The sequence below is a fragment of the Pleurodeles waltl genome, chromosome 2_2 (genome assembly GCF_031143425.1).
Source record: "Pleurodeles waltl isolate 20211129_DDA chromosome 2_2, aPleWal1.hap1.20221129, whole genome shotgun sequence".
In the NCBI taxonomy this organism is placed as follows: Eukaryota; Metazoa; Chordata; class Amphibia; order Caudata; family Salamandridae; genus Pleurodeles; species Pleurodeles waltl.
Window position 1 is genome coordinate 450,054,176 of NC_090439.1, and position 26,786 is coordinate 450,080,961.

The following is a 26,786-nucleotide window of genomic DNA, read 5'->3' on the forward strand; positions in this document are numbered from 1 at the left end:
GCTAAGTGGCGACATCCTGGTCCTTCCTGGGCCTGGGCAGCACCCTTTTTCTTTGACTGTGAGTCTTGCAGCTAGCAAGGCTTGTTTGTGGTATTTTGCCAAGGAAACAACTCTGCATCCTCCAGCACTCCGTGGGACATATTCTGCATGAAGGAGAAGTTCCTAGCATCTTTCGTTGTTGCAGAATCTTCAGCTTCTTCCATCAGTACTTTACTCCTACTTTCCAGGCTCTTAGGGTGGGGTATCTTGGACACCCTTAGTGTTTTTTTACACTCCAAGCGACACCCTACACACTACACTAGCCGAGGGGTCCATTCGTGGTTCGCATTCCACTTCCTTAGTATATGGTTTGTGTTGCCCCTAGGCCTATTGCATAGTATTGCATTCTACAGTATCTGCACAACTTTCTGACTGTTTTACTTACCTGATTTTGGTTTGTTTGTATATTTTGTGTATTTTACTTACCTCCTAAGGGAGTATATTCTCTGAGATATTTTTGGCGCATTGTCACTAAAATACAGTACCTTTATTTTTAGTAACTCTGAGTAGTGTCTTTCTTATGATACAGTACCTATATGAGATAAGTGGTATAGTAGGAGCTTTGCAAATCTCCTAGTTCAGCCTAAGATGCTCTGCTATAGCTACCTCTATCAGCCTAAGCTGCTAGAAGACTACTAGTCTACTAATAAGGGATAACTGGACCTGGCACAAGGTTAAGTACCATCAGGTACCTACTATAAACCAGGTCAGCCTCCTACACTCCTTTATTGTCCCTCTGAACTTTATCCTGTATTGTTCAGTGGTTAAGCCCAGATCATATAAGAGTGCACTTTTAAGAATTTGATAATTATCTGAATCATCCTTTCTGACAATAAGGAGTCTGTCTCTTCCCTTACCAGAGAAGGATAGCCACAGGATAGCAGCCCACTGAACATGAGGGACCCTCTGGACTTTACAGACCCTATCAAGTGCAGCAAACCACTTCTAGATGTCATCACCATCCTTGCAAGGAGTGACAACTTTATGCAGATTCCTAGAGTCAAAAGAAGGTTCCCTAACATTTTAATTTTTGAAACTGCTGCTGCCACTACGGGAAACTAACCCCAAACCCTGCCTTTCCTTTTCCATAGCCAGGGATTCCCTGTCTAAAGCCAACTGTTGCTGCATTAGCCTCAGTCTAGCCCCCTCCAGCCTCAGCTTTCTGAGTTCCCTATCTAGGGACTGATCCTCCGGGTTAGCTGTGTGGGATGCCTCTGAAACAGAGGTAACATTGGAATGGGCAGAGGCTGATCTATCTCTAACAGGGGCCACCCTAGTGACCTGGCCTCTAGGTGTGAAGGGAGCCCTACTAGTGTGTGAACCCTTCCCACTCCCAGTTGTACTAAGGGGTTTGTTAACACATAAATCAGCGGAAAGACCCTTCCCAAGATTGCCAGTTAGCTCCTCTGAGCCTTCCTGTTTGGAATCATCCTCTAGCTCTTCCGATGTCTGATCTGGACCAGTGCTGAGTCCCTGGTCACCTTGGAGGAGAATATTTAAGTACTTTACCACTTTTTCATTGGTGCTTATCATAAGAAAAACATATTCTAAATACTTAAGAATATACACAGTTAACCTAAACAGTCTAACTCTCTTTCTAAAAACTTTCTAAACACTTTCTAAAAAGTTTTGAAAAGTTTGAAAAAGTTTTTTCTTTTCTTTCAAAGTTTCAAAACTTTATTCTCTGTATCCTAAAACTCTTTCTTGCAACTATGTCTGTAGTAGAGGCCAATCCTAAAGTTGTCCAGACAACTTATGGCAATTTAATCTTTAAAAGTATGAGGGGTCTCTGCATAGAAAGGTGTTTAAGTATTGGTAAGAACCCTACCAAAGATCTTCTCCTTAGCCTTCTCCTAGAATGTGACCAGAACCAGTCTGGCCCATCCCAGGATGAGGAGGGTACCCAGGTAGAATCAGGGGAGGGCCCTGAGGACTCTGGGGAGTGTTCCTCCAAAGACCTGTCTGCTAACAGGCCATCTAGTGAAGCTGGTAGTGGGAGGGGGTCACACATCAGTAGGGCACCTTTCACTCCAAAAGGCCAGGTAACTAGAGTTCAGGTAGTTAAAGATAGGTCCTCTTCTGCCCATTCCCACATCACCTCTGTGTCAGATAATTCCCAAGCCTCCCACCCCGAGGATAAAACCCTAGACAGGGAACTCAGAAAGCTGAGGTTGGAAGAGGCCAGACTGAAGCTGAGACAGCAGCAGTTGGCCTTAGACAGGGAATCTCTAGATGCAGAGAGGGAAAGACAGAATTTGGGGTTAGTTTCCCATGGTAGCAGCACCAGTGTTGTTATCCTGTTAGAGAAACAGATTCAAGAAACCTGCACAAAATTGTATCCCCTTACAAGGAGGGGGATGACATAAACAAGTGGTTTTCTGCACTTGAGAGGGCCTGTATGATACAGTTGGTCCCTCAAAGGCAGTGGGATGCAACTTTGTGGCTATCTTTCATTGGCTAAGGTAGAGATAGACTCCTTACTGTTGGGGAGAGTGATGCCAACAACTACAAAGTTTTGAAAGATGCACTCTTAGATGGATTTGGCGTGACCACTGAACAATACAGGATAAAGTTCAGAGATACCAGAAAAGAGTCCTCTCAAGACTGGACAGACTTTATAGATTGTTCAGTGAAGGCCTTGGAGGGATGGTTACATGGCAATAAGGTGACTGACTATGAAAGCCTATTTATACTTATTTTGAGAGAGCATATTTTGAATAATTGTGTGTCTGACTTGTTACATCAGTACTTGGTAGACTCAGATCTGACCTCTCCCCAAGAATTGGGAAAGAAGGCAGACAAATGGGTCAGAACAAGAGTGAGCAGAAAAGCTCATACAGGTGCTGATAAGGATGGCAAGAAGAAGGATGGTAAGTCTTATGACAAGGTTGGGAACAAAGATAAAAATAACTCTGAGTCTTCATCAGGCCCACAAAAATCATCTGGGGGAGGTGGGTCCAAATCCTCTTCTAACAATCAAAAGACGCCATGGCATTATTTGTGCAAAAATAAAGGCCATTGGGCAAGTGATTCCACTTGTCCAAAGAAAAACACCAATGCTCCCACTACCACAACCCCAGCTGCGTCCTCTAGTGCCCCTATTAATAGTGGTGGTAGTGGGAAGAATACTACAAATAGCCAATCAGCCAATAAAAGGTTGTAGCTGGGCTCACCATTCGTAATGTAGTTGGGGTTGGTCTTGTTAGAGAGACCACAGAGGCTGTTTTAGTCTCTGATGGTGGTATTGACTTTGCTACCTTGGTTGCTTGTCCCCTTAATATGGGTAAGTACAAGCAACTTCCCCTAATAAATGGTGTTGAGGTTGAGGCCTACAGGGATACAGGAGCCAGTGTCACTATGGTGATTGAGGCACTGGTTCACCCTGATCAACACCTACTTGGTCAGCAGTACCAAGTGTCTGATGCTCATGACAACACTCTTAGCTACCCCATGGCTGTTGTGAATCTCAACTGGGGGGGGGGGGGGTTTACTGGTCCAAAGAAAGTTGTGGTAGCCAATGATTTACCTGTAGACTGCTTACTAGGCAATTATTTGGAGACATCAGCTTGGTCTGAAGTGGAGTTGGAGACTCATGCAGCAATGCTGGGCATTCCAGGGCATAACTTTGCTCTCACAAGGGCTCAGGCCCAGAAGCAAGGAGGACAGGGAAACTTGGATCCTGGAAGAATGGACCAGGTGCTCCCCAAAAGCTAGGGGTAGAAAGGGTACCACCGCCAGAGTCACAGCCCAGGAGGGCCCAAGTATCGTCACTGGTCCAGAGACCACCGCCAGAGTACCAGCCCACGAGGGCACAAATATTGTCACTGGTCCAGAGACCACCGCCGGAGTCAGTGCCCTGGAGGGCCCCGGCTGCCACAGCCCCGCTGGGCAATGGTGGAACGTCATGCCACACACCAATGCCCAGTGTAGAGAACGTCATGCCACACACCAATGCCCAGTGTAGAGAACGTCATGCCACACATCAATGTCCGTATCAGAACCGCCATGTCAAAAAAACGCTGAACAGTCCGGAACCACCATGTCAAAGCACCGCTGAACAGGGCAAAGACCGCCATGGCAAAGCACTGCTGAACAGTCCGGAACCGCCATGTCAAAGCACCGCTGAACAGGGCAAAGACCGCCGTGGCAAAGCACCGCTGAACAGGGCAAAGACCGCCATGTCAAAGCACCGCTGAACCGAGCAAAGACCGCCATGGCAAAGCACCTCTGAACAGTCCGGAACCGCCATGTCAAAGCACCGCTGAACAGGGCAAAGACCGCCATGGCAAAGCACTGCTGAACAGTCCGGAACCGCCATGTCAAAGCACCGCTGAACAGGGCAAAGACCGCCGTGGCAAAGCACCGCTGAACAGGGCAAAGACCGCCATGTCAAAGCACCGCTGAACCGAGCAAAGACCGCCATGGCAAAGCACCTCTGAACAGTCCGGAACCGCCATGTCAAAGCACCGCTAAACAGGCCAAAGACCGCCATGGCAAAGCACCGCTGAACAGAGCAAAGACCGCCATGTCAAAGCACTGCTGAACAGTCCGGAACCGCCATGTCAAAGCACCGCTGAACAGGGCAAAGACCGCCATGGCAAAGCACCGCTGAACAGGGCAAAGACCGCCATGTCAAAGCACCGCTGAACAGGGCAAAGACCGCCATGGCAAAGCACCGCTGAACAGTCCGGAACCGCCATGTCAAAGCACCGCTGAACAGGCCAAAGACCGCCATGGCAAAGCACCGCTGAACAGGGCAAAGACCGCCATGTCAAAGCACTGCTGAACAGGGCAAAGACCGCCATGTCAAAGCACCGCTGAACAGGGCAAAGACCGCCATGGCAAAGCACCGCTGAACAGGGCAAGCACCGGGTAGGAATGAATGGGCCGCCACATCAGGCATCCTTATCCCATGTGCAGCTGGGACAGTGACAGGACAGGAACTTTCACGGGGAGACTCATCCAGTCTGGGCACCAGTCCCCCCCAGTACCAGTAGAGACCTGCATCTACTTGAGTGACTGTGGCTTTGCACTCCCCAGGATGGTAGAGTGGGCAAACCACCCACTGTAGAGACTTGAGAGACTGTGGCTTTGCACTCCCCAGGATGGCACAGTGGGCAACCCACCCACTGTAGAGACTTGATTGACTGTGGCTTTGCACTCCCCAGGATGGTACAGTGGGCAAACCACCCACTGTAGAGACTTGAGAGACTGTGGCTTTGCACTCCCCAGGATGGCACAGTGGGCACCCCACCCACTGTAGAGACTTGAGAGACTGTGGCTTTGCACTCCCCAGGATGGTACAGTGGGCAAACCACCCACTGTAGAGACTTGAGAGACTGTGGCTTTGCACTCCCCAGGATGGCACAGTGGGCACCCCACCCACTGTAGAGACTTGAGAGACTGTGGCTTTTCACTCCCCAGGATACATCAGTGGGCATGGAGCCCCGTCGTGGATCTGGCTTTGCAGTCATCCGGCTGAGGTGCCTCCCTTCCCTTCCCCCTGAGGTGCCTGCAGTATTTCTATCTGATGCCCCGGCAGTTTTCTCTCCGATTGTGGTCAGGTATCCTTTGTGGGCCTCGCCCATGCATTTTTGGACTGTTGGTGCACGGACATTGTTATTTACATATCTGCACTACTTCTCGTATTGTATATAATTATGACTGATTTTCAAATATATATCTGTATATTTTTGTATGACATGTATATTGCCACATTACAATGTTTGACCGAATTTCGCATTGTCTTTTCATTCTTCCGGGGGGATTGTGGGTTGTTACTGTGATTTTTGTGAATGCATTGGTGTGTATGTTGTAATACGCGAGGGTGGGGGTGGGGGTGTTTGGTGGGTGTCCCCCAAACTTTTGCCTCCCCCGTGTCGTAGGTGCAGTACTCACCGTTGTCTTCGGTGCCTACGTAGCTGTTGGTCGTAGAGGAGCAGAAACACAAGGGCAGGTAGAATTTGGAGTTCCGGCTCCATGGAGTCCTCGTTCCTCGTGGGATGTGTTCAGGTGAGCGTTTTCCCATAGCAAAAGCTGTTTCCGCCGTGTTTTTATCCACGGAGAATCCGCCCCAGAAAAGGTGGCGGATTGGCGGGTTGTAATACTGTGGGCGGTACATTGTCTCCCACCTGTCTGTTGACGGTCACCGCCGCGCTGCTTGTTTGCACCGCCGTGGCGGGCGGTGTGTTAAAGTGGCTGTCTTTGTTGGCGGTTTCCGCCAGGATCATGATTCCCTTTTTTTGTCCGCCGGCCTGTTTGTGGTATTACCGCAGCTTTAACACCGTCCGCCAGGGTTGTGATGACCACCATTATCCTCACCTATAGACTGAACAGGACCACAATCACAGAGCTGTGTGCCCAATTGGAGCCTGACCCAATCTCTGCTATCCGTCACCCCACCGAAGTGCTATCTGTGCTCCATTTCATGGCAACTGGCTCCTTCCAAGTGACAGTGGGCATGGCAGCTGGAATATCTCAGCCAATGTTCTCAATAGTGCTGACCAGAGTGTTGTCTGCCGAGATTAAACACATGCTTAGCTACATCATTTTCCCCCAGGTGGAAGATTTGGCCACATTGAAATCTTACTTCTATGCAATGGGACATATCCCCAACATTATTGGGGCAATTGATGGTACACATATTGCTTTTGTCCCCCCCTGGTGGAATGAGCAGGTGTTCAGAAATCGAAAGAGTTTTCACTCGATGAATGTGCAGATGGTGTGCCTGGCTGACCAGTACATCTCTCACGTCAATGTAAAGTATCCTGGGTCTGTGCATGATGCCTTTATTCTGAGGAATAGCAGCATCCCATATGTGATAGCTCAACTCCAAAGGCACAGGGTGTGGCTAATAGGTGAGCCCTGGTTCCCTCCCAGTGTATGTTGGTGTATAGGTATGGTGTGGGCCCTAAGGATTGGTGTGTGGCTAACAGTTGTCCCTCGATATTTGCAGGTAACTCTGGTTACCCCAACCTCTCATGGCTACTGACCCCTGTGAGGAATCCCAGTACAAGGGCAGAGGAACGTTACAATGAGGTACATGGGAGAACAAGAAGAATTGTAGAGAGGACCTTTGGCCTCCTGAAGGCCAGGTTTCGTTGCCTCCATCTAACAGGTGGATCCTTGTACTTCTCACTCAAGAAGGTCTGCCAGATCATCGTGGCATTCTGTATGTTGCACACACTGCCTTACGTTGCCAGGTGCCTTTTCTGCAGAAGAATGAGGATGGAGATGGCTGTGTGGCAGCAGTAGACCCTGTGGACAGTGAAGATGAGGAGACAGAGGATGAGGATGAGGATTACAGAAGTGCAATAATTCGACAATACTTCCAATGACACACAGGTAAGACAGTGTGACTTCACATCTAAATGACTGTTTTGTGTTTGACATTGTCACTGGCAGGCTGATTTTCCCACTTCTATGGCCACTCACTGTACCCTTTGGCATCTCTATTTGCAGATATTTGTGCCCCACTATCGCTCCTGGTGTGTTTACTGCAGCCAACTACAGGTCATTCCTATGTATACATTACTGTACAGTTGATTTCCAATGTTTAAACCTTGTTAAACTAATACATACTTAAATCATTTGACATACTCCATACTTGTATTTTTTCAAAGGGTGTTTATTTAAGTGCTAAGAAGCAGAGGGGGGTGTGCAATGGGCTAGGGTGATGGTGGAGGAAAGTTCAGGTTAGAGTCCAGTCTAATTGTATCACAGATGCATTGTCCAAGGGGGCAAAGGAAAGGGAGCAATGACAGTTCAAGGTGGACAGGGTGACAGAGTGGGACACAAGGGTGACAATCAGGAGAGTCTCATTTCCTGGCGGGGGTCTTGGCAATAGTCTCTGGATTCTGCCTGGATCACAGGGAACATTTGAGGGGTGGTTCACCTTCTGCAGGGGAAGGGGTGCTGGTGGCCTTTTGGTCTTGTGGCAGGGCCTCCTGTCCACTAGTGGCAGCGGAGGTGGAGGGCTGTTCATCGGTTTGGCTAGTGGCAGGGGCCCGCTGTTGTGCCACTGCCTCCCTCATAGTATTGGCCATGTCTGCTAGTACCCCTGAAATGGAGACCAGGGTGGTGCTGATGTCCTTCAAGTCCTCCCTGATCCCCAGGTACTGTTCCTCCTGCAGCTGCATGTTCTCCTGCAACTTGTCCAGTATCTGGCCCAGCGGATCCTGGGAATGTTGGTATGCTCCCAGGATCGCAGTGAGTGCCTCCTGGGGAGTTGGTTCCCTGGGCCTGTCCCCCCTGTCGCACAGTAGTCCTCCCAGCTACCCAGTTGTCCTGTGGCTCTGTCCCCTGAACCGTGTACCCACTGCCACTGACCCTAGGGTCCCCGCTCGTTCTGTGTTTGTGGGGTGGCCTGGGGTCCCTGTAGTGGTGGAAACACTGCTGATTGATGTGTCCTGGGGACAGAGGTTTGGGCCCGCTGGGTGGGCACTGTGGTGGTGTTTCCTGAGGGGGAGGCTCTGTGGTGGTATGAGAGTGTGCCTGGTTAACCGACTGTCCAGAGATCCCTAATGGGCCAGGTTGGCCATCCAGATCCAGGCGAGCAGAGCTTTGTCATCATTGTGGGCCTCTTCTGTGTGGGGACGGATGTTGCTGGCACCTCTACTCCAGTGACATTGGCTGGGGGACCTGTGGGGATGTAAATGCAGTGGTATTGTTTCTACGTGTGACATCATGTGCATGGGTGTGTTGCCCTCTATGGTTGGTATTGGCCTGGCAGATTTGCCTTTGTGTGAGTTGCTATTTCGTGGGCTAGGTGATTCTCTCCAGTGTGCATGCAGTGGTGATAGGTGTCCATGCAGGTCTGTAAGGGGTGTCCATGCACTGGTGTTACATGCAAGGCTTGGTATTGGGATGAGGGGGTTATAACAGTGGGGTATGTGGGAGGTGGTGAAGTGATGGGAGTGAGGGTTAGGGTGGGGGTTTGTGATGACATGCAGGTAGGGGAGGTGATCCTGCTACTCCTGCCAGGCCCTCAGGATGCATGATTGCCAAGACTTGCTCCTTCCATGTTGTTAGTTGTAGGGGAGTAGGTGGGAGTCCACCGCCAGTTCTCTGTACAGCCAGTTGGTGTCTTGCTGCTGTGTAACGCACCTTCCCCCGTAGGACATTCCACCTCTTCCTGATGTCGTCCCTTGTTCTTGGGTGCTGTCCCACGGCGTTGACCCTGTTCACAATTCTCCACCATAGCTCCATCTTCCTAGCAATGGATGTCTGCTGCACCTGTGATCCAAATAGCTGTGGCTCTACCCAGATGATTTTTTCCACCATGACCCCTAGCTCCTCCTCAGAGAATCTGGGGTGTTGTTGTGGTGCCTTGGGTATAGTGTGAGTAGTGTGGGTGAGGGTGTGTGGGGTGATGTGTTATGGTGTGTGATGTTAGGTGCGTGGATGGTGTATAGGTGATGATGTTATGTGGCTCTGGTTGTGTGGGTGCTCTTGCTGTCTCTCTCTCTCTCTGTTGGCAATGGTTTGTCTTCATAAAGGGTTGTGGGTATTGTGGGTATGTGTTTTATACTGGAGTGGGTGTGTGGGTGTTGTGTGTGTATGTGTGTCAGGGCTGGGTAGTTTGAATTGTCCAATGTGGTGTGGTTTTGTTTGAGTGTGTGTATTTTGAGCGTGGCGGTATGTACCGCCAATGGTTTTCAGCCATTGAATGTCTGCCGCAGTGATGCGTGGGTCATAATGCTGTGGGTGTTGTTCTGTAGGCATAACGGTGTGGGTTTTGCTACCGCCAGTTTATCACTGACCTTTGGGCTGGCAGACTTGTGTGTGTGGCTGCATAGTGACGGATTGGTTTGTGTGTGTCATATTATGGTTGTCGATTATCCTCTGTGGCGGGATTATGTTGACAGCAGTCAGCATGGCGGTAAGCGGAATTTACCGCCAATGTCATAAAGAGGGCCTACGTGCACTACACCTGTCCTAAAAAGCCCAAATTACTCACAAAAATTCATTGTCCAGACAGATGCATCTGAACTGGGGGTTGGGGCAGTGTTTCACAACTGAACTCAGAGGGCCAGGATCAACCTGTTGCTTTTATCAGTAGGAAGTTGACCCCTAGAGAAAAGCATTGGTCAGCCATAGAAAGGAAGGCCTTTGCTGTGGTCTGGGCCCTGAAGAAGTTGAGACCATACATATTTGGGACTCACTTCATTGTTCAGACAGACCACAAACCTCTCTTATGGTTAAAACGTATGAAAGGTGAAAACCCTAAATTGTTGAGGTGGTCCATTTCCCTACAGGGGATGGACTTACTGTGGAACATAGACCTGGGAGAACCCACTCCAATGCAGATGGATTCTCCAGATATTTCCACTTAGACAATGAAGACTCATCTGGGCAAGGTTAGCCTTATTGTCCCTCATTTGGGGGGGGGGGGGTTGTTTAGGAAAGTATCATCTTTCTTGGCATGTTACCCCCATTTTTACATGTATGCAAGTTTGTTTTTGCCTGTCTCACTGGAAACCTGCTAGCCAGGACCCCAGTGCTCATACTGTAGTTTGTGGCCTGAATGTGTGTTCCTATGTAGTGACTAACTGTGTCACTGAGGCTCTACTAATCAGAAATTCAGTGCTTATGCTCTCTCTGCCTTTAAAAGTGTCACTATAGGCTAGTGACCATTTTCACCAATTCTAACTGGCACACTGGAACACCCTTATAATTCCTTAGTATATGGTGCCTAGGTACCCAAGGTATTGGGGTTCCAGGAGATCCCTATGGGGTGCAGCATTTCTTTTGCCACCCATAGGGAGCTCAGACAAATCTTACACAGGACTGCCACTGCTAAGTGGCGACATCCTGGTCCTTCCTGGGCCTGGGCAGCACCCTTTTTCTTTGACTGTGAGTCTTGCAGCTAGCAAGGCTTGTTTGTGGTATTTTGCCAAGGAAACAACTCTGCATCCTCCAGCACTCCGTGGGACATATTCTGCATGAAGGAGAAGTTCCTAGCATCTTTCGTTGTTGCAGAATCTTCAGCTTCTTCCATCAGTACTTTACTCCTACTTTCCAGGGTCTTAGGATGGGTTATCTTGGACACCCTTAGTGTTTTATTACACTCCAAGTGACACCCTACACACTACACTAGCCGAGGGGTCCATTCGTGGTTTGCATTCCACTTCCTTAGTATATGGTTTGTGTTGCCCCTAGGCCTATTGCATAGTATTGCATTCTACAGTATCTGCACAACTTTCTGACTGTTTTACTTACCTGATTTTGGTTTGTTTGTATATTTTGTGTATTTTACTTACCTCCTAAGGGAGTATATTCTCTGAGATATTTTTGGCACATTGTCACTAAAATACAGTACCTTTATTTTTAGTAACTCTGAGTAGTGTCTTTCTTATGATACAGTACCTATATGAGATAAGTGGTATAGTAGGAGCTTTGCAAATCTCCTAGTTCAGCCTAAGATGCTCTGCTATAGCTACCTCTATCAGCCTAAGCTGCTAGAAGACTACTAGTCTACTAATAAGGGATAACTGGACCTGGCACAAGGTTAAGTACCATCAGGTACCCACTATAAGCCAGGTCAGCCTCCTACACTCCTTTATTGTCTCTCTGAACTTTATCCTGTATTGTTCAGTGGTTAAGCCCAGATCATATAAGAGTGCACTTTTAAGAATTTGATAATTATCTGAATCATCCTTTCTGACAAAAAGGAGTCTGTCTGTCCCCTTACCAGAGAAGGATAGCCACAGGATAGCAGCCCACTGAACAGGAGGAACCCTCTGAACTTTACAGGCCCTATCAAGTGCAGCAAACCACTTCTAGATGTCATCACCATCCTTGTAAGGAGTGACAACTTTATGCAGATTCCTAGAGTCAAAAGAAGGTTCCCTAACATTTGAATTTTTGAAACTGCTGCTGCCACTACGGAGAACTAACCCCAAACCCTGCCTTTCCTTTTCCATAGCCAGGGATTCCCTGTCTAAAGCCAACTGTTGCTGCATTAGCCTCAGTCTAGCCCCCTCCAGCCTCAGCTTTCTGAGTTCCCTATCTAGGGACTGATCCTCAGGGTTAGATGTGTGGGATGCCTCTGAAACAGAGGTAACATTGGAATGGGTAGAGGCTGATCTATCTCTAACAGGGGCCACCCTATTGACCTGGCCTCTAGGTGTGAAGGGAGCCCTACTAGTGTGTGAACCCTTCCCACTCCCAGTTGTACTAAGGGGTTTGTTAACACATAAATCAGTGGAAAGACCCTTCCCAGGATTGTCAGTTTGCTCCCCTGAACCTTCCTGTTTGGAATCATCCTCTAGCTCTTCCCCTGTCTGATCTGGACCAGTGCTGCGTCCCTGGTCATCTTGGAGGAGAATATTTAAGAGAAACTCCTTATTGGAGTTCTTCCCAACCCCTAAACTTATTTCAATAGAGAAACCCCTTAAACGTTTAAAGTTTAAATTCTCATATGTTGGTTTCACAACTCTAGGTGTAGCTTCTACAGAAGACATATTGAAAGAGATTAAGTTTAGGAAAGTGAGTAGAAAGTTAGTAGAATAACAGAGCTAACTTTTTAAACAAAAAAGAAAACTTTTCAGAACTTTGTGAAAACATTTGCAAAGTTTAAAGAACTTGTTAGAAAGTTAGAAAAGGTAGCTATAGCAGAGCAGCTTAGGCTGAACTAGGGGACATGCAAAGCTCCTGCAATACCACTTATAGTCACACAGTACCTATACACAGTTTTACCAAAAATAAAGGTAGTTTATTTGGGTGACACAGTACCAAAAATATCTTAGAGGCAATACTCCTTCTGGAGGTAAGTTTTATACACAATATATACACTAGCCACCAAAATAAGGCAAGTAATTAGACATAGGATAGTGCAACCAATAGGAAATGCTATAGAATGCAATGGGAGAAAATGGGTCTAGGGGCAACACAAACCATATACTAAGAAAGTGGAATGCAAATCACGAATTCCCCCTAGACAAGTGTAGTGTGTGCAAAATCGATGGGAAAGTAAGAATACAGCAAAGGTAAGTAAATTACCCCACCCCAGAGCCCAGAAAAGCAGGAGTAAAGTACTGCAAGTTTCTTTAGGACACACTACACCTCATGATTAGAATTAACCAAGTCTGCAAACAACAAACAGTGTATTCCTGGACCTGAAGACCTGCAAAGGAAGGAGACCATTTCCAGAAGTCGAAAGACGTTCCAGGAACGACAGGAGCCCCTGCCAACCCAGAAGAGGGTGTAAAGAAGAGTTCCCGGTTGGACAACGACTGCAGAAATGCACCCTAGGAAGATGCTAGCTGGTTCCTGCATGATGCAAAGGATGTCCCACGTCGTGAAGTTGGATGCAGGTGAGTTTTGGTGCTGGATTCCTCCAACAAGCCTTGAATCTGGCAAATTCGCATTTTATGTCAACTAAGCGCTATCTGGAACCTAGATACCCAGGGCATTGGGGTTCCAGGAGATTCTTATGGGCTGCAGCATTTCTTTTGCCACCCATAAGGAGCTCAGACAAACCCTTTCACAGGACTGCCACTGCAGCCTGCATGAAATAGCGCACACATTATTTCACAGCCGTTTTCACTGCACTTAAGTAACTTATAAGTCACCTATTTGTCTAACCTTCACTTTCTGAAGGTTAGGTGCAAAGTTACTAAGTGTGAGGGCACCCTTGCACTAGCAAAGGTGCCCCCACATAGTTCAGGGCCATTTCCCAGGACTTTGTGAGTGCAGGACGCCATTACACACGTGCACTACATATATGTCAATACATATAGGTAGCTTCAAAATGGTAACTCCGGATATGGCCAGGTGAGGTGTCTAAGATCATGGAATTGTCCCCCCATTCCAAATCTGGTATTGGGGGGGGGCAATCCTATGAATCCTGGGGGCTCAATCATGGACCCTCAGAGCTGCCAAACCAGCTATCTGAGGTTTCCACTGCAGCCCCAGCTGCTGCCACCTCACAGACAGGTTTCTGCCCTCCTGGGGACTGAGCAGCTCAATTTCAGGAAGACAGAACGTTGCATTTCCTTTGGGAGGAGGGTGTTACACGCTCTCCTTTGGAAATAGGTGTTACAGGCTTGGGACGGGTAGCCTCCCTGAGCCTCTAGAAATGCTTTGAAGGGCACAGATGGTGCCCTCCTTGCATAAGCCAGTCTACACCAGTTCAGGGACACCAGTCCCCTGTCCATCACCACCCCGGGGTGGTTCCCAGAGCTCCTCCAGTGTGTCCCTGGCATTAGCTATCCTGGATTCCAAGGTGTGGGGACATCTGGAGACCTCTGAGTGTCCAGTGCCAGCAGGTGACTTCAGAGACCCCTCCTGATAGGTGCATACCTGGGTAGGTAGGCAATCCCCCTCTCAAGGCTATTTAGGGTCTCTCCTCTGGGTGTTTCCTCAGATTCAGCTTCCAAGACTCCTCCAGGAATCCTCTGCTTCAGCTTCTGACCAACCACAGACTGCTCCAGGAGACGCTGTAACTGCAACAAAGTATCCAGGATGACTCCTGTGACCTGCAACGTCAGCTCCAGCCAGCATTTGCAACAGTTTCCAAGGAGTGCACGTTTTGAGGACTGCCTGTCTTCATCCTGCACTAGACGAACCGAAGGAATCTCCCGTGGAGTGACAGAGTCACTTCCCTGCTTCTGCAGGCACCCTTCTGCGACGACATCCGGTACTCAGGGACTCCTCCCCTGATGACAAGCCTGCTCCCTAGAACACCGGTTGTGGACCAACGTGACCCAGACTGTCCTAAGGTCCAGCTGTCCAAATTTGGTGGAGGTAAGAGCTTGCCTCCCCATGCTGTGACAGTACCCCTGTGCACTGTGTCATCTCCAGTTCCTTGGGCTTCTGTGCACTTCTTCCAAGAATCCTTAGTGCACAGTGTAGCCCAGGTCCCCTGCACTCCATCCTGCGATGCACAACTTGCTGAGTTGTTCTCTGGTGGCGTGGAACCTTCCTTTGTTGTGCTGCGATGACTGCACTTTGCTTCTTCTATGTCCCCATGTCCTGGGACTCCCGTGGGTGCTGCCTGGTCTTCTGTGGGCTCTCTACAGTGCTGAGAGCCCCTTCTGTCTCCTCAATCCGAGTTGAGACCCCCAGGTCCCTCCTGGTTCCAGGCAGCTCCACTTTGATGCAAACCGTGAACTTGTGTGAACCAAGGCTTGTTGGCGGATCCAGCAATGCAAACAGCCTGCACCCAACAACTCAACATGGGACACCTCCTGCACCACGCAGGAACCCACAGCCATCTTCTTTGGTGCTCTTCTGTACTCTTCTTCTTACCGGAGAATCCACTTTTGCACCATCTTCTAGGTTGGCAGGGGCTCCTGTCCTTCCTGGAATCTTCTGCAACTTCTGGACTTGGTCTCCAATCTTCACAGGCCTTCAGGTCCAGGAATCCACCAGTTGTAGATTGAAGTCTTGCTTGGTTCTTGCAAAATCTCTTATCACGACTTGTAGTGTGTCCGTAGGAAACTTGCATTACTGTACTCCTACTTTCCTGGGCTCTGGGGTGCGGTACATTACTTGCTTTTGGTGTTTTCTTACACTCCCAGGGCCCCTCTACACACTACACTTGCCTAGGGGGGAATTTGTGATTCGCATTCCACTTTCCCAGTATATGGTTTGTGTTGCCCCAAAACCTATTGCATTCTATTGTATTTTCTCCTGTTTGCACTATTGTATGACTGTTTACTTACCTGATTTTGGTTACTAGTGTATATATTGTGTATAATACTTACCTCTAGAAGGAGTATTGCCTCTAAGATATTTTGGCCTTGTGACACTAAATAAAGTACCTCTATTTTTGGTAACACTGAGTATTGTCTTTTATTGTGTATAAATACTGTGTAACTATAATGGTATTGCAGGAACTTTGCATGTCTCCTAGTTCAGCCTAAGCTGCTCTGCTACAGCTACCTCTGGACAGCCTAATCTGCTAGAAGACTGCCTACATTTCACTAATAAGGGATAACTGGACATGGTATAAGTTGTAAGTTCCTTAGGTACCCACTACAAACCAGGACAGGCTCCTACAGGGGTAGCCTGCAATTAAAGAAGGGAAGGAATTACCTTGCATGTGAGTGGAGTGGGTAGCTTCAGCATCTGGTGAAAGTGTTGTTAGAGCTGGTCTCTGAGGCCCTCATGCCCCCTGCCCAAAATTATGATTAGGCACATTAGCTAGGCACATTCTGTATCACAGCCCCAGGTCTCCTTCAAAATTGAGCTTGCGCAAATTAGCTTTGCATTTACTGCAACAGCCCAGGGCACATCATGGAGTGGGACTGCTCACTGGCACACTATTTACAAGCAAGCCGAACAGAGCTAAAGACCTTTTCTGAACATCTGGGGTATCCTCTGCATCTGCTGTACTAAACCAGCAATCTGTATGTGAACTAAAACCTAATAATTACTTTATAGCACATATGTAGCTCTTAGTTCCACCGTCCCACCAAGTGCAGCTCTCAAGCTCATCAATAACTAATGTGAAATGATGCTCTAATGATAAAATGTGTCACCATTAGCCTTGTATGGATTACAAGAGGCAGGTTACAGATACTCAAATATTTCTGCCATTTAATAAGAGGTTTCTATCATGGGCACGACAATTAATTTACAGAGTATGTCTACATTTAACATGTCATCTCCAGGTCCTTGGATGGGCTCCTATTATATAATGCCAACTGTCCCAGTAGATAATAGGGCAAGGTACACCCGTAAGACACTGTTGATCGCACACAGAGACTCACTGGATTGAGCTGATGTGAGATCTCTGCTGTACTCCCTGGCAGTTACACTGGCTTACCACTTCAATGCATTCCATCAGAAACCTTTGTTTCCAGATACTCAGCCTTGCCACCTTGTCACCCAACTCTATAATGGCTTTTACCATCAAGTGACTGTCAGTCTCTCTGAGTCTTGCCACCCGGTGCTGCTCTGGCTGCAGGGAGGCAAGAGGAGGGCAGGGCCACGTAGGTAATGGTTCTGTTGTGTAGGGCAAGGTAAATAAAAGCCTGACACTGTGATGCTACACAGGTACTGCTTCATGGCTTGACATGTGCAGGCTAGGAGTAACAGAGCCCTAACTAGATCCCAGGGGAACTCTGCCTGTGGCATTTTCACAATGTGAGGGGGGCCATCTGGGTGGGGGGCTTGAACCCTGAGCCACCCTGGGGACTCAGTAGCCTTGCTGAACTTTTGCTGATAAGTTCAGGCAAAAGATGTGGAGATGAGAGGGGGGAAGCTCGCATTGAATTTTCCCCAAATTTTTGGGTACCTCTCTAACTGCCGGCATAGACAAGTGGTAAGGTACGATTATTTGGCAGATGGTTCACTTTTCAGAACTGCCGACAAAGCTTTGCAGGCTGTTTTTTAGTTATGGGTTTAGTTCTAGGATCCTGGGGATGACTCAGACCTTAGTATGCGGGTGGAATGGAGGAGGAGGAGGATAGTCCTGGGGCTCGAATGGGTCAGTGGAAGTGGGGTGGAATTTCAGACTGGCAGGAGTTTCTGATCAGAAGAGGAACTAGGACTATCTGTGAAAGGGTGTGTAAAGACATCAGTGAGACACACAACAGCAAGGGTAGGATTGCAAGTGTTCTTTATTGTGCAACTAAGCCACAGCAGGTTTCCTTTCTCCTTTTCTATTCCTCCAGAAGGACCTTGTCTTGGCATCTGTGTCCCTCTGTGGTGTGGTGATTGCTGCCCCTTCCTTCTTCAAGTGGTCCATCTGCTAGGAGAGTAGCGATCTTTGGAAAAAAACATATAAAGAATATCAGGGCTTGCTTATTCCTTGTGTAGGCTCGATAGGTGCTCCTGTCACCAGATTTGTGGGTACATCTATATCTATTCACACATGCAGTACCTCTTCTCCCTACATGCTACCCAGTTGTGGTGCCCCCTCCGTGTTATTCCCATTCCCCCCCTTGTGCTACCACCACCACTATAAAAACAGAAAGGTAGGAACTTTCCTGAAGCCATGGATCTCCCACGGGGCTGCAGTGATGGTATCCAGAGCATCCTCCTTCATCTCCGGGCTACCAGGTGTATGTGTGCACTTTTGCGGTCTCTGTGTGCTGTCACCATTGCTCTAGGCATTATTCTCAGCTCTGCTATACTCATCAGGCTCCACTTCAGGGTTCTCCAGATGGGGCGTGTCCTTGACAGGATCGGTCTCATCTTTCCCTGAGCTCTTCTCTCCTTAGTTTAGGTTGTTGTTCTCCTTCGCCACTGACTCTGTGGGCACTCTGAATGCATCGTGCTGTCTTCCATCCTTTTCAACTTCCTTGCAATGCATAGCAGAGCCTCATACTCCCCCGCCTCAGCAACTAGAAAGCTGCTTCTTTTCACCTGGTGGACTAGGCTGGTAACCATATTGTTTTCCTCACCCGACACAGGGACTTAGGGTGACTGCCCAAAGGTCTGATGAATGAATTTTCTCTAGAAGCTGTATGAGACCTCTAGATTATAAGTACCTCTGCTGTACGATGAAGATAGTAGGGAGAAGCCACAGACGCAGGTGTGGAGGTGACCAGAGAGAAGACAGACAGGGCCTGCAGGAGGCTGCAGGTATAGGAGCAGGATGTGAAGCAAGATGAATACAGGGGAACCATAGGAGGTACAGAGGATTGGGTACAGGTACAGGTATAGGATGTGAGAGAAGTACAGTTGACCAGAGAGGATACAGAGAACTGAACGTCCAGAAGGAAGGAGAGTTTAGGGAACCACAGAGGATACAGATTGGGACCACATGTCCAGGAGACAAGTATGAGGAAACTAAGGTGGCTTGAAGAAAGGCTACAGGTACATGAGGTGAGGAATATACTGTGTACCTAGGGGTACAGGCTGTACCTTCAGGAGACCATAGGGAGGGAGAGAGGTGCAGGAAAGTGTGGGTTCAGGTGGTAAAGGGAATAGATTGGCCAGGGAGTACAGGGAGACCAATTGTTATAGAGTTAGAGGGGAGCGACTGCATGTACAGGAAGTGAGGAGAGTAAAGGGGAAATAACAGTGCAGATGGACATAGGCTGCACCAGGAGACTGTGGGTAGAAAAGAGTAGTTTGGATGTACAATGGAGACACCATGGGCCCAGAAGTGGAGGGGAGTGCAGGATACAAGAGGGTACAGAGGGATAGGGATGGGTGGTGAGCTCTTCTCTACTAGCAAAGTTAACAAAGTGTTTGGTACTCAGCACTCCGTTTGGAGCGTGGAGTTTGGGCAAAAACTCAGCTTGCCCCGGTATCAGAGAGGAGCTCACCACGTACGCACTTCAGCCCAATTATGAGCCACACAGTGCAAGCGCAGACAGCCTGTGCTTGTGCGGTGTGACCCATAACTGGTTGCACTTTACACTCAGCCCAAAGTGAAGATGTCATGGTGGCGGTGGCAGCATGGAGCTGCTGCAAGGGGCTGCACTGATGCCAGCTCCAGAACCAGAGCCAGGCCTGCCTCTGTTCTCCTTTCACTGTCCTCAGCAGCTCAGGAGCATGGGGCAGAGGGAGGCAGAGAGCCAGACTGCTAGCAACAGGGACCCAGCTGGACCCAGAAAAGACCCTCATTTTGCTTTCTATTCTATGTGAACATGGGGGCCGGCACTTGGCATGGACAGTTTTTGCATATGGGGGTGATCTATTCTTGGTAAAAAGGAAACTTGCTGTTAGAGCTCCACTTGAACAGAACCTGTCTCCCCAGAGTCCCTGTGAAAGGAAGTGGTGTTATTGGGTATGGTGCTGAGGCTAGCAGGGAGAGCTGGAGATCGGATGAGTGGTAGTCTGGCCTCCCCCACCAGATAGAGATGTTTGTGGCCTGAGAGATGTCTTAGAGACCATTGACAAGCAAGGCTAAGCACTTTGTGAAAATACAAGGCTGCAAGTGGTGAGCTGGTTTGCTGCTGCTAGTGCTGGGCCCTAAAGACAGGGTGGTCTGAGGCTGCGTGTAAGTGCACAGGAAGTGATTGCAAGGCTGGTGCAAGACAGGGAGTGTGCTTGGCCCTCCGTAGCAAGTTTGTTAAGGAGGATAGTTGGTGAAGGGAAGTGTGCAGGTTCAAGACCGGTGGACTATGTCAGCAGTGAGCCCAAGAGGTTGGCAGCTTTCACTGCCTAGGGCCCTGACCTGAATACAACTGATTTCAGAAGTGCTAAAGCCCAACAATGATTATTGCTTCTGCGATTGGGCACATTTGGGCCAGGGTGCCGCATAGGGCAGGCGGCACTCTGTAGCATGCAGAACTCTGTGGAATTCCACAGACTTGTAAGCAAACTCTGCATAATTCCATGGAGTAAAACTCTGTGAGGTCTGCCACACTATAGAGGAGTGACAGCCAGTACCTCAACAGACTTTAAGAATGGGAGTAAGAGTATTGGTGGTACAAGAGAAACCACAGGGCTATAGGGTATGATGGCCTACAGGTGCAGGAAGTAGAGAAGTACATGGATGCAGAGATGAAGCTGGTCTTAAGGTGACAAGTCTGGAGGTGCCAGGGCAAACCTGCAGATACAGAAGGAAAGTGAAGGAGTCAGAGGTAACAGAGGAGCAACAGATTAAGGCTCCAGGAGACCATGTACAAACTACTGTTTTGGAAATGCAAGGGAGGCAGAAAAGGCACAGGAGGAGATAAGGAGAATCAGGTGAAGAAAAGGTAAAGGGGACTGCAACTGCAGGTGAATAGAGAGGTGACAGCTAGGGTATTTAATTCTATGTTTCCATTATTTCGCTTAAGACATCCAAAGCTGTGATATTGTCCTCAATAGATTAATGGTGGAATGTCACCTCTTTATTATGATATTGTCTCCATTGAATAAAGCTGAGGGAATAGTGGGTACAGGAGCACTGCAGGTATAGGAGGGTAGCCAGAGTGAAAGGGGCCAGAGGAGGTACAGGAGGCATAAGTGGACCTGGAGAACAGGAGAGAATATAGGTAACTGCTAGTTTCAAATAGCACTATAGGTCAGAGGGAGAAAAGAATGTATATTGCTGATAGGTATCAAATTATACTACTACATTAGTGGCATAGAAGTTAGCATATGCCAACTTACAAACCTTCATTTAAAAGCCTAACAGAGAAATTAACATGAAATATAAAATCTGGACGCTTGAATTAAGGTGGACATTGTGTCCTTCATTCATATTTGGCATCATGTTTTGCCATGTAGGATGTTTTGCATTTATATTTGAGTGAATTACTGACGTTGAAATAAAGTTAAAAGCATTATTCCTAGAAGAATAGTAGAAATGAAAGTGTTATGAGTATTAAGCGAACATGAATTAGTCAATACTTATATTGAATTTAATTAAGTTATTAATTTGAGTTATATGTGTGCAGAGAAATAAATGCATGTTTAAAACATTTCTAATGTTGTAAACAATGTTTGCAATTAAATAATTTGCTTTGCATATGCGATTCAAATTGTAAGGTGAGCAACAGCATTTATGTGTATTAAGTGCATGTATTTAAGCCTTCTTAGCTAGACTAGACCTGAAGATTCATTTTTGCAGCACTAGATAAAAAGTACTAATTCATTCTGCTTCCTTTAATCTGAATTAATTCCTAGGTTGTTGACGTGTTAGTGAAAGTTGTAGGAAAGTAGCCCCTTTCTAGCTTGGTTACCCCCCCACTTTTGGACTGTTTGTCAGTGTGTTTGACAGTGTCTACTGGGATCCTGATAACCACAACCCCAGTAGTTATGCTCTCTCACCTAACTTTAGTTGTTGGTAACTGTTATCACCGTATTTCACCCACAATTGGCACACTAGTGCCCCATTATAAATCCCTAGTATATAGCACCTAGGTGTCCAGGGCATTGGGGTTCCAGGGGATGCCTATGGGCTGCAGCATATATTTTACCACCCTTAGGGAGCCCAAGCAAAGGGTTCTGCAGGACTGCCATTGCAGCCTGCGTGAAAAGGTGCAAGCACTCTTTCACTGCCACTTTTCACTGCACCAGGTCAATTATAAGTCACTCCAGTGGCAAGGTGCAAAGTACTTGTATGTGATGGCACTCCTGCACTAGCAGGGGTGCCCTCACAAACTCCAGGCCCATTTTCCTGGACTTTGTCAGTAAGAAGATGTCATTTTATGCGTGTACTGGAAATAGGTCACTACCTATGTCCAGCTACATAATGATAACTCCGAACATAGGCATATTTGGTATAAAACATGTTGGAATCATAACCCAAGGATTTTGCAAGCATTGTCTGTATGATTCCGTGAACTCTGGGTGTTCCTTAGAGGACCCCCATTATTGCCATTACAGCCTTTTGAGGGTTTCCAGGTAGCCCAAGCTGCTGCCACCTCCCAGACAGGTTTCTGCCCTCCTGTTGCTTGAGAAACTCGAGCCCAGGAAGGCAGAACAAAGGATTTCCTTTGGAAGAGGTGTGTTAAACCCTCTCCCTTTGGAAATAGGTGTTTCAGCCTCTGGGAATGCTTTGAAGGGCACATTTGGTGCCCTCCTTGCATAAACCAGTCTAAACTGGTTCAGGGACCCCCAGTCCCTGCTCTTGTGCGAAACTGGACAAAGGAAAGGGGAGTGACCCTCCCCTGTCCATCACCACCCCAGGGGTTGTGCTCAGAGCTCCTCCAGAGGGTCCCTGGGTTTTGCTATCTTGCATCCAAGGTTGGCAGGGAACTCTGTGACCCTCTGAGTGGCCAGTGCCAACAGGTGACGTCAGAGCCCCCTCCTAATAGGTGGTCACTCAGCTAGGTGATCAATCCCCCTTTCAGGGCTATTTAGGGTCTCTCCTTTGGGTGGTTCCTCAGATTCAGATTGCAAGAGTCCAGCAGCAATCCTCTGCACCCTCCAATTCGACTTCTGACCGAAGAAACTGCATCTGGACTCGTCAGGTCCCTAGAAGCTGCAACAAAGAAACAAGATGCCTTCTGCAACATTGTATCTCTGGCTCCTTCTAGCAACTGCAACATTTCCCTGGTCATGCATCTTCTGAGGACAGCCTGTTTTCAGCCTGCATCAGAAGAAAGAAGGAATCTCCCTTGGAGTGAAGGAGTCACTCCCCTTCTTCTGCAGACACCAACTGTGAAGATGACCAGCTGCGCGGATCCTCTCTCCTGCTGAGCTGCGTGGATCCTGCATCACGAGTGGTGAACTGAAGTAGTTCCGACGGTCTTCTCTTCCAACTTGGGTGGAGGTAAGCCCTTGACTGCCCACGCAGGACAGTACCATCATGCACCATGTTCTTTGCAGCTGCCAAGGCTTGTTGGTGTCCTTCCTTCAAGATCTTCAGGCATCCTGAAGCTCCAGCCCCCAGCACTCCGTCCTGTGATGCACATCTCCCTAAGTGGTTCTCTGCCTAGGTAGAGTCCACCTGATCCTTCCACTTTCGGCTAACTGTGAGTTTTGCGTGTGCCAAGGCTTATTTGCTGAATCTGACGCAAACCCGACTGCAATCCTCCTTCCCGAGTGAAACATCACTGGTTCAGGGACTCCCAGTCCCTGCTCTGGCGCTAAACTAGACAAAGGAAAGGGGAGTGACTACTCCCCTGTCCATCACCAGCCCAGGGGTGGTGCTCAGAGCTCCTCCAGAGGGTCCCTGAGTTTTGCCATCTTGGATTCAAGGTTGGCAGGGAACTCTGGAATCCTCTGAGTGGCCAGTGCCAGCAGGTGATGTCACAGCCCCCTCCTGATAGGTGGTCTCTCAGCTAGGTGACCAATCCCCCTTTCAGGGCTATTTAGGGTCTCTCCTTTGGGTGGTTCCTCGGATTTGGATTGCAAGACTCCAGCAGGAATCCTCTGCACCCTCCACTTCGACCTCTGACCGAAGAAACTGCATCTCGACTCTTCAGGACCCTACAAGCTGCAACAAAGCAGCAAGACACCTTCTGCAACATTGTATCTCTGACTCCTTCCAGCAACTGCAACATTTCCCTGGCCGTGCATCTTCTGAGGACAGCCTGTCTTCAGCCTGCATCAGAAGAAAGAATTAATCTCCCTTGGAGTGAAGGAGTCACTCCCCTGCTTCTGCAGGCACCAACTGAGATGACAACCGGCTGCGTGGATCCCCTCTCCTGCTGAGCTGCATGGATCATGCATCACGGTTGGTGGACTGAAGTGGTCTTGATGGTCCTCTCTTCCAAATGTTCAACTTGGGTGGAGGTAAGCCCTTGTGTGCCCATGCAGGACAGTACCCCCATGCACTGCATCCTTTGCATCTGCCAAAGCTTGTTGGCATCCTTCTTCCAAGATTTTCAGGCATCCTGAAGATCCAGCCCTCAGCACTCCTTCCTATGATGCACATCTCCCTGAGTGGTTCTCCAGTGGCGTGGGAGCCTTTCTAATAGTGCTATGTGGGTCTCTTTGCGACTCTCCTGTTCCCATGCTGTGGGACTCCTGTGGGTGCTGCCTGGGCTTCTGTGGGCTCTCTATATTGTTGAGGGACCCCTTTGACTCCAGAAATTATTATTTAAGTGCGGGAAGGTGTCTCTTTCTGGACGTAAACAATCATTTCAAAATGATGCTTTGGCACTTCTGTGTGCACTGCATTCTGCAGCACACACAGAAGTGCCAAATTGCCATTAGTGATTGTTTATGTGCAGGAAGGGACACCTTCTCACACATAAACAATCAAACCCCTCAATGCAGACATCAATGCACAATGGTGAAAGGATGCCTGCTTTGGCGCTAGGCAGCTCAATTTAGCGCCAGTACAGGTGACAACACAGGGGTGTGCCATATTCAACTAACTATGACGCATCCCTGCATTGTGAAAATGACGGAGCATGGCGCTGCCAATTTTGGTGCAGTGTCGTGCTCCATCATTTTCTTTTAAATATGGGCCTTAGTCTTTATGTTGCTAATTTTCCTTTAGTTTATATGTCCCATTACTTATGCTGTTCAGTACTAATATGCCCAATAAATTCTGAACTGCTGACCTGCCCAATGTGCAACCCGTGTTCTGCACCGCCCTTGATGCTGCTGTCTACTGATGGTAAGAAGCTGTGAATGCTCTGTCTCAACAAATCTTTCCTGCCTGCTGACCCTTGAGAAGAGGTATATATTATAAAAGGTGTTTTTTTGTATCCTTTTCAGCTTAGATGATTACACCAGTGTATGCGTCAACCTAGTTAGATGATTTTTCCAAATTATTTTTGTCTCTTCTTTTGTTTTGCCTGCATGTGTTAACTCGTCCCAGCACATGCAAGCCCAAATTTGCATTTGGGATAAGGAAGATCCAGCCCTGAAAACTGATTGTTAGTAATTTAATTTTGATGATTTACTGATGTCACTATCATCTGCTTTGAAATCTGTTTTTGATGTACATGCTCTAGTTTTGTTAATTTGTGTCATCCTCTTGAAGTGTTTAACAGTACTGATGTTTAGTAGGCTTAATCTTTTAAAACATTTTGGTCAGACTATGGTTTTCCTGTTTATTTATAACGTGGTTTTGTACACCATGTACGTAACATTGACTTTGTGGTTGTAATAAAGTTGTGAAACTATTCAGTTTGGAGTTTGATTTGTAGTCAAATTGGTCATGGTGTTTAAATTTGTTTATGTTTCTCATGTTGTTGGTTTATATTGAATGAATCCAATTACAACACTCCTCACTGAGTCCAAAGATCCAGTCGACTTCTAGTGTAAGTGGGATAAGTTATAGTGTCTCACTAGAGCACGTGCAGTTTCTGAACCTGATGTGAGAAGAAGACCTCTGCATTCTCTCCAGCAGTTTTGGTAGTAGAGTTACGGTTTTGCCTCATGAGGAGGGGAGCTGGATTTTGCCCACATTGCGAGTTGTCCTTGGTGAAAGTGTAGGGGTAGATGAAATTCCAGTGTTGTGTTACAACTGTACGGTATGTGTTTTGAGTAGAGTTTGCACTTGCAATGCTTTTGGCTAAATTGCGTTGAAGTGTTATGTGTGAAGTGAGAAGGAAGTTTGCATACTCGAAGTAAAAGAGTAGGGAGTTTGCGTACTCTAATTAAGCAAGTAGAGAGTTTGCGTAGTTCCAGGTGAATGTTGCACTTTGTGCTCAAAATTGCCCATGTAGTTGTTGTTGTTTACGGATCCTGTGTGGCCTAAGACTCCAGAGCACAGCAGAAGTGTGTGGAGACACTTGGTTAATTTACTGTCTGCAGCAAGATGTGGGTCGACTGAGCACTGTAGACAATACCAGCAGATTCCTTGAGTGTGTGTGAGTTGGTTGGTATTAGACTCTGCATCAACCGGAGTGAGATTTGTGGGTCAAATCTTACTTGTGTATGTGCGAAAGCCACAGTTGGAAGTGTAACTATACAGCTTTCAAAGCGTTTGAGTCCTACCCACAGTGAGCAGACAGGTTTGGTATTTGTGCTCCTAATATTTGCATTTTGGGTGTATACTTGAAAGGTGTATTAGACAGTTCCGAAGTGAGTCGCAGCTGCAGAGTGGAGTGAGTGTGACATAATTTGGTCCGATCTCGGATTGGTTGTTCAGTGAGAAAAGCCATGCACAGATTGGTGGACAAGACTGCCCTGTTATAGGTTAAGGACAGCTTGTGAAGAGGATTGTGGGCTTGCAACGTACTTCCTGGTTTGTAGATTTTGTGCTTGGGAATTAAGTTTGTGTAAACATTAAGGGGGTGATTCTAACCCTGGCGGGCGGCGGAGGCCGCCCGCCAGAGTTCCCCCCTCCAGAATACCGCACCGCGGTCAGAAGACCGCTGCGGTTATTCTGGCTTTCCCACTGGGCTGGCGGGCGACCGCCAAAAGGCCGCCCGCCAGCCCAGTGGGAAACACCCTTCCCACGAGGATGCCGGCTCCGAATGGAGCCGGCGGAGTGGGAAGGTGCGACG